Source organism: Chiloscyllium plagiosum, unplaced genomic scaffold (assembly GCF_037043375.1).
Source record: "Chiloscyllium plagiosum isolate Xiang-an unplaced genomic scaffold, Cpla_swu_hap1 HiC_scaffold_48, whole genome shotgun sequence".
NCBI classification, from domain to species: domain Eukaryota; kingdom Metazoa; phylum Chordata; class Chondrichthyes; order Orectolobiformes; family Hemiscylliidae; genus Chiloscyllium; species Chiloscyllium plagiosum.
In genome coordinates this window covers 19236285-19244953 of record NW_028270186.1, presented here as the reverse complement: position 1 = coordinate 19244953, position 8669 = coordinate 19236285, and the positions used below count along the sequence as shown (strand labels likewise).

The following is an 8669-nucleotide window of genomic DNA, read 5'->3' as shown; positions in this document are numbered from 1 at the left end:
CAACAGCCAATCATTTGACTAATCCTTTCCAGTTACTGACTTCCACCCATAGTGACTCAGCAGACAAATGCGAGTTAATTAGCAAATCTACTCCACAACTTCATTTACCTAATCCGTGATTGCTTGTTAAACTACGTCTAAACCCTGGAATGCCCAGAAGCCATGCCTGCCTTTGAGAAATCCATGCCTTTGTTACAGCCACAACATCGTGCTCCAAGTGCCAGTCCATGTTCTATGTTCATCACTCCTATTCATAACGCACATTGCATTGAAACAGTCACACGTTAACCCATCCATCTGCACTATCAACTGAGTGTCCTTCCTGACAGACTCTTTGTATTCTCTTTCTGTTCAGCAACAACTCTCTCTTCTGATCTGTAGCGCTGGTTTGCATTCACCTGCAAAACTAAGTTATTACCGACCGAACTGGTTTAGATATTATCCTGTCCAGGACATTAGTGCCAGTCTAGGTGCAACTCGTCCTTCATGTACAGATCCCCCATTCCCTAGCAGCAACCCAATCAAGGCTTTGATTAAAACAAATAAACTTGATTTGCTGGAACTTGCTTCCATGGGATGTAGGCCGTTGAAAAATAAGTATCTTTTCACTTGTTTGGGGAACTTCAAAACGAGGTGGCATAAGTTTAAGGTGTGAGGAGAAAGCTATGTAAAGCAAAGGAGGGGTAATGTTTTTACACAGAGAATCTTCTTATGGGGAAAAATGTGTGCACGTTCCTGACGTTTAAAAGTCATTTCTGTGAGAAGACCAGTCGGAAAGATTGAATGGGAAAGCATCAAATGCAATCACTTGTGATTAAGTTTGTTTGGCAACGGGGACAGCATGAAGTGGTTGGACTGAATGGTAGGCTTCTGTACAGAATGACTCTATTCAATAATCTAGCAAGCTTTGTTGTTTTCTTGACATTGTCCCATAAGTGTCTTTATTTGACTTTGTGTCGTTTCTCTGTGAAGGGATAATAAGAATAACATTCAGTTTTAAAGCAGAGATAGTAATCAACTGACCAATTTGAATTTCTAGTCAAGTGAACGCATTGTGTACTTATTAAGTTGTTCTATCTTTTGTTTGAGACACAACATCGGAGTCTGCAATTTATTATGTGCAAAGTCTGCGATTGTTTATTATTAAAATGTGGTTAGTAAATATTGAAATCGCTTTTGTTCGATGGGCTTAAATGATAGAACAAGGAACAAGTCAGACCACACAGAATCACTGTACAATCGTTGGCCAAAATGAGATTCATTGCTGAAAATATCCATCAGAGAACATGGAACATTATAACACAGTCCCTTTGGCCCTGGAAGTTGTGTCAACTTGGGAAACCAATCTGAGCGCCAAATCCCGACGTGTTCCCACCACATTGGGCACTCTTCCTGATCAAATACTCATCTAAAGCTGCTTTGAAGATTTGAATCCCTGCGATACTATGAAGGATATTATTTAAGGACTATCCTTGCTGAAGAGGGTGAGGAGCTGGATTCTTTGGAATTCAGCAGAATGTGAGGGTAGAGGATATATCAGCCAAGGTGGGAGGAACAGGGAAATAGGAACAGAAAGTTTTCTTTCCCCTCCTGGATGAATCTAGGACCACATTGAAATAGTCTGAGAACAAGGAGTCACACATTGAGAAGCAATTGCTTCTCTCAAAGTGAAATATGTTAATGGAATTCTTTTCTGCAGAGAGTTTTCAAAATTGGCCAAACAACAATATTCAAGGATGTGCAGTATGGACGTTTATTCGGGAATGCAATTAAGGATTATGGGGAAAAGGGAATTTAGGGGAGATGTGGTGAGCAAGTCAGCCACAATGCATTGAATGGCAGATCGTAGTCGATGACCGAAATAGACGACTGTGGTTCTTGCATCTTCTGGTCGACTTGAGAGAATTGGAACACTCTTCTTGAAACGGTGGTGGTAACGATGAATTTGAATACTTGTTCAGGAGCATATACAGAGAATCCTGCATAAGAAGATAGTTTTAGATTACCAGAGTGGACGGAAATACAGGTTTCAGATTTCAGTCAGGTCAGTCGTGAGTTTATTGAAATATAGGGCAAACTCGAGAGGCTGAACGCTCTCTTCCTGCACACTGATTGAATGGTTTATCCAATCAAAGAGAGGCAGCGTCAGAATGGAAGGGCCAGGTACGTAGTGAAGGGCCAGATATCTCTCCATGACCATTCCTAATATTTCAAGAAGAACTTCTAATTTTCCGAACAGTCACACAGTGAATGTATCGCTTTATCTAGTCCCTCTCTGAAGAACGAATGTAGTAACATTCCAGAAAATATGCAATACACGTTTAGGCCGATGAAAACATGGAGTGACACGCTACAGCAGACACCTTCCCGACGCCCCACCGTTGTATTGGTCCTGCCAAATTATACTATAACGTCTACACATCCCCATTTTTCACGTTCATTCCATTGCCTTGAAATTATGACACCTAACAACACATCAATGCATATAACGACATAAAAATAAACAGAAGCACATTAAAAGTCGGAGTACGATAGGGCATCTGGTCCGCCAACCTGTTGCACCCTTCAACAAGATCGTGTCTGATTTTTTATGGACTCAGATTCACTTGTCCAGTCTCTCACGATAACTCCTAATTCCTTATCTGATCAAAAATCTAAATTTACCCCAAAACATTCATGGAGGTTGTCTCAGTTCTTTCAGTTGGAAGGGAAATCCTCAAAATCACTGCCATTTTGTTGAAGAAGTTCCATATATGCTATACTGCTTCCCTTTATTCTGAGGTTATTGTCCCGATATCTAGTTTCACCCGACTGTGGAAACTGTATTCCTGCTTCTATCTTATTTGGTCCTCCATAATTTTGTCTCAGGGCATTTTCAAAGTTGTGAGGTTTCCCGCTTTATTTAGCGTTCCAGGCAGCAACTTCCAGAACCCCGCTATATTAGGCATGCAAATATTTTCCTCCCTCGAAATCTCATGCCTAGCAATTGAAAGTTATGTCTCATTCTTACCAGCGCTTTGAATTCAGCTGTTTTCCAATAAACTTGTCCATGGTCCTGATAATCTTGATGATGTTTACCAGGCTTCCTTCCCAAGAATTTCTCTGCTCTAAGATATTACCAAACTTATGTTTTCACTTTATGTTACCGGAATTCACTATCCCAGGTAACACGCTGAATCATATCTACAGATTTACAGATTACATTACAGTGTGGAAACAGGCCGTTCGGCTCAACAAGTCCACGCCGACACGCCGAAGCGCAACCCACCCATACCCCTACATTTACCCCTTACCTAACACTACGGGCAATTTAGCATGGCCAATTCCCCCTGACCTGCACATCTTTGGACTGCGGGAGGAAACCAGAGCACCTGGAGGAAACCCACACAGACACGGGGAGAACGTGCAAACTCCACACACTCAGTCGCCTGAGGCGGGAATTGAATCCGTGTCTCCAGCGCTGTGATGCAGCAGTGCTAACCACTGTGCCACCGTGCCACCCACAGTACAGTCGCATAATCCCTTTGTTACGATGACCAGAACTGCACACAATATTCCACCTGTAGCCGCAGGGAGGTTTGGCCCGATTCAGTCCCTGACTCATGAAACCTGGTCGACCGGATTTCATGAGTAAGGGACTGAATCGGGCAAATGTGAAAAGTGTTATACAATACTTGCCACTCAGCTGAATGGTACAGCTTCGTCAAAACTCAAAAAGCTTGACACTATTCAGAAGAAACAAACCCACTTAACTGGCATCACACCCAGAGACATCCCCCTCTCCACAGGTAATTCTCAGCCACAACAGTGTATACCATTCCGTTCAGAAATTCATCAAAATGACATTGAACGCAATTTGCAAGGCTATGGCTTCCAACATTGAGTAGGATAAGTGTAATGGGTGCATATAACGTACCTCTGTAAGTGATCTTCCAAGCCACTTTTCTTTACTACCTGACGTCTTTAGCTCTTCGGTGTCACTAACCTAACTTCCAGAAACTCACTCCCAAGATAAAATGTGGATGAGCTACCCAATTCTCATTCTCTTATCCCTGTGTAGATCTCAACCTTATCTTGATGCTAACCCGTCCAGGATTCCCCTAAATCTAAGATTGACGGGAAATTAATCTTGTTCCTAACATTAAACTGAACTGCTAATCGAACATTGACAGAATTATAATCCAAATTCAATATTCACTGTACTCTTAATGCTACAAACATGACACTGAACCCTGAATCCAGCCTAACACTGATGATACATTTAAACAGAATGCTAAACCACTGCACTGCAGTTCCATTGATACTGAATCCTTCATTGAATATAAAGGCTGTTCCTAAGACAAATCGTTTAAAGGTGACCAATATCCATATCTCCGAAACCACACGTGGCCTCACTTCATTAACCACATAGTGGACACCCGTGCCCGTTATCTCCATCCCAACAGCACGAAAACTCTCCTGCCCCATAACAACCTCTAAACATATCAGAGTCCCAGGAAACAACATTCGCAATGGCACCTCACCTCATATCAAAACACGACATACAAATGCGCCCCACAAAAACAAAAAAAAAAAATGCTAACAGGTCGAAGCACGAGACGCAATCAGAAGCATTCACAGAACATCGCCGTGCAACTTTCCCTGCTGGGAACACGCCACAGTATTTCTGTACAAGGCCGATGCCCGAAACGTCAATTCTCCTGCTCCTTGGATGATGCTGACCTGCTGTCCTCTTCCAGCAGTTACTTTGGACCCTTAATTCCATCACCTACAGTCCTCACATTTTCTACAGTATTACACAATCCACGTGTAATAATGTGTCGGGCAGAGTTCACGAAATGCTAACATATTCTAACTAGCTCGTTATTGCAGTCACCATAATCACATTCACAGTTAGATGCTTCCCCAGCCTTCTCCCATCACCATACTCCCCACGTCAGTCACAATATTTTCGATTTTTGAAGGATCCTCAGGCTGGAGGATTTTTTTTGGGTGGGGGCTGAGATATTGGTGTACATAAACATGGGAAATATTGAGCTTTTTGCACTTTGTTGAAACTGCACCCATTCAGGCAAGTGGGGATGATTCTACCAAACTTGCGACTTGTCAGTGTGGAACAATATTGAGGAATCAGGAGGTATGCAATTATCTAAGTCTCTGAACTGCTCTTGGAGCGATTGTACTTGTCTGAATAGACAACTTCGGTTTCCATTCAATGCTATCGTTCACTATGTTCATTTTGGAGAGAGGGCATTTCTGGATAACCAGGCAATCATCATTACTGTATTGCTTCTAAAACAGCTGTAGAGGCAGAAATTACATGCAGAATGTCTCATGTTTCTAAAAGTATTATCAGTGCCTTGGATGGAAATGTGCATCAAAGCACTGGAATACATCAGAACCTTTTAGAGATTCAGAGGTATTACAAATCACGTTTGTCCAATGTTGGGAAATACTCTCGAGAAATGTTGAGACATTTACACTTCCAGTTTTTTTTTTTCTCTGAAGCCCAGGGATTTTATACCGATGGACACTCGATGGAAGACGGAGGTTTGAGGAAATTGGCAATGTGTAATTGTCCATATAATGGAGAACTACCGTGCTCACAGAACATGAGGTAAGTGTGAATTAAAGCTACTGAGAGCGCGACGAACGCTACTTCAATGGGGTAGAAATGATCAAGAAACAGAAAGAGAAGTGAGTGATGAAAATGTGGAGAGATAAGGAGTTGTGAGACTTACTGATCCGATGTGTCACAAATATGAAGAAGATCATGGAAATAGTGAATTCTGTGTTGCTCATTTTTATTTTGTGAAATATTCAGCTGCCTTTTTTGAACTAAAGAGCGCGGTAAACCTGTCCTCTAAAACGCAGGCCTGAGTTTGCTACTTGAAATTCAGTCGTTGACTGGTCATTGAGGGAAGGTCATCGTTCCGAGGTTTCAAAATGGAACGGGGAGTATTTGAAGAGCCATTTGCCTTGGAAATTGACACAGTTTCCAATTCCGTTTTATCATTTCATGTGATCAGTGTCGGCCATTCATGAGGGAATCTGTGAATTTTCCAATTCAGTCCACACGCTAACTATTTTCCAGTGTCAGAGAATTAGTTCAGCTGTCGTCATCTGTTTGTTCTCACTTTTCAAGAAGGAAAAAAAACATCAATTTGGAATGTTGTGCAATAGAAATATCCCCGTGGAGATACCGATCAGCATAAAATTCAGATCCTGCTGATCGTTCACAATACATTCAAACTGACGGGGATTGCCTGCAGAAGTTAGTGACACATTCCTGCCCACTGAAAATGCGCGATCTGTTTCGAACAGTGAGAAAAATATTCTACCTGGTGCTCGGCGTCATTGGCTTTCCTGGTGAGTGAAGATAATCACTGACTTTGATCAAATCCCTGCCTGACCTAGATTCTGCGGTCACCCAGTGAGCAAGTATGTTACTTCAGCAGCACATCAGCTCAAATATTCCGGACATACTTCAGCAGTTTCATTCTGCTGCTGTCACTGTTTCAATCTCTCCTCACGATGTTATTGCAACAGTGATGGACTATTCCATGAGTAGAACAAAGTCTCTGACGAATATTATGTGAAGGACTATAATCATTTGTACAGTGATTGAATAGAACGAAATTGGGATATTATGTTTCAATCGTTATGGTTCAGAAACTCGTTTTAAACAGAAATTTATTTTTTTAAAAAGATATATTTCCAAGAAAGCTCATGGACTGAAGAAAGTCAACATGCAATTCCACTGAACACATTATAGCTGAGGCAATGGCTGTATGAACACATGAACACTCCTTGCCAGTTCTGGCTTGCTCAGGAAGAATGTTCACCGTCTCTTAACAGTTCCTTTCTTTAATGCTCATTCCCCACAACATCTTTAGCTCGACAACCTCGGAGTAAATGGCACCTGCCTTTGAGTTGCATCTAGTATGTATTTGATACCATCTGCTACTGCTGAAAGTAGTATTGCAAATTCTTTCGAAGGAAGAACATGGGGTTTCAGGAATATTTCTCTTTTTATCAAGCATGTTGCAAGTTTGGTCTTTGGCATTGCTTGAACTGAAATTGGTCTGAAAGAATCAGGTAGTTTATAATCTGCCTGTGCATTTGTTCCACATATAAAATCTTACTGGCCCATTTTCTTCTTTTAAAAACCCTGCTTCATGCTCACGTCCCATATGGATAAAACTGTAGGTGTGAGTTTCACTGCTGTGTTGTCAATTCAAATTATTGATCCTCTTACCAAATACTTTGACTTCCTTGTGTTGATGAAATCCATCCTTTACCACTTAGTTTCCATGATGGAGAATGTTCGTCTGTACTGATCATTTTTGTTTTCCCTTCTCCCTCTCTTATAGTCAATTTAGCGATGGTTGGAATCCTACTTCGGGCTAAGTGTGGACTCTCATCCTGCAGCAGGCGTTATCTGCTGGCCATGGCAGTGGTGGATCTGTTGGTCGTTATCATTGAGATCATACTCAAAAGAATCAAATATGATTTTTTTCCCACCATCATTCTTGGACATTACCCCTGTGTGTTCTGTTCACGCTGTTCTGCGCCGTCTACTCATAGACTGTTCTGTCTGGTTCACCATCGCTTTCACCTTTGATCGATATGTCACCATTTGTTGTGAGAAACTGAAAATTAAATACTGCACTCAAAAAACTGCAACTGTCGTTCTCACAACAATTGGCTGTCTGCTTTTTCTAAAAAATATTCCTGTCTACTTCAGGTTTGAACCATATGTGATCATTGACAATGCACCATGGTACTGTTCGAATTCAGATGCATACTATTATGACCCTGTGTGGATAGGATTTAACAACTTTGAGAAGATTCTAACACCAGTATTCCCTTTCTTTTTAATTCTGTTCCTCAACGCTCTGACAGTCAAACACATTTTAGTGACCAGTCGAGTTCGGAAAGGTCTGAAGGGTCAGAGTAATGGAGAAAATTCTAGTGACCCAGAGATGGAGAGTAGAAGGCAGTGTATAATTTTACTTTTCGTCATTTCTGGAAACTTCATAATTTTGTGGCTGTTATATATCTTATATTATTTCGATATTGATGATCCTTTAGATAGGGATGGGAAATATGCATTTGAAAGAGTTGCATACATGCTGCGAAATTTGAATTGCTGTACGAACACCATTGTCTATGTGGCATCTCTGTCCAAGTTCAGAGAGAGGCTCAGGAATCCATTGGAAGCTATTTTTGCTTGAAATATTCAATCAAACAAAAATCAAAGCAACTGACTGAGCAGCACTTAGTGTGTTCGATTCAGAAGAAGAAAATATCCGGGACATGTCTGAGCGATTTTGTCAACTAGGGACAGGAAGTTGGACAATCTGAGGAATACTGAGAACTGTTGTCAGATGCCAAATAGAAAGGGGCCAAGGAGGGTAGATGGCTCTGGTATGACCTGAAGTGAATGAAGAGAAGTAAGCAGTCTCCATTATAAAGAGTTTCACAACAATAGAAGAGGAGGAAACATAATTCTTGGAGGGAATAAATAGACACGAATTAGGAGCAGAAGGAGACCGTTTATCTTTTTGAGTTCGCCAGACTTTTCAATCAAATCAGGGCTGATCACCTGCATCAATATCAGTTTCCTTCACCACATCGACTCCAGTTGTTCTGAAACTGAGGAAGTT

The 8669-nt window shown here is 41.3% G+C and overlaps 1 pseudogene; it reads left to right on the top strand.

Annotated features, from left to right (window-relative positions):
• The first annotated feature begins 6302 nt into the window (after positions 1–6302).
• Positions 6303–8237, top strand: LOC148135715 (putative G protein-coupled receptor 139; annotated as a pseudogene).
• The last annotated feature ends 432 nt before the right edge of the window (positions 8238–8669 follow it).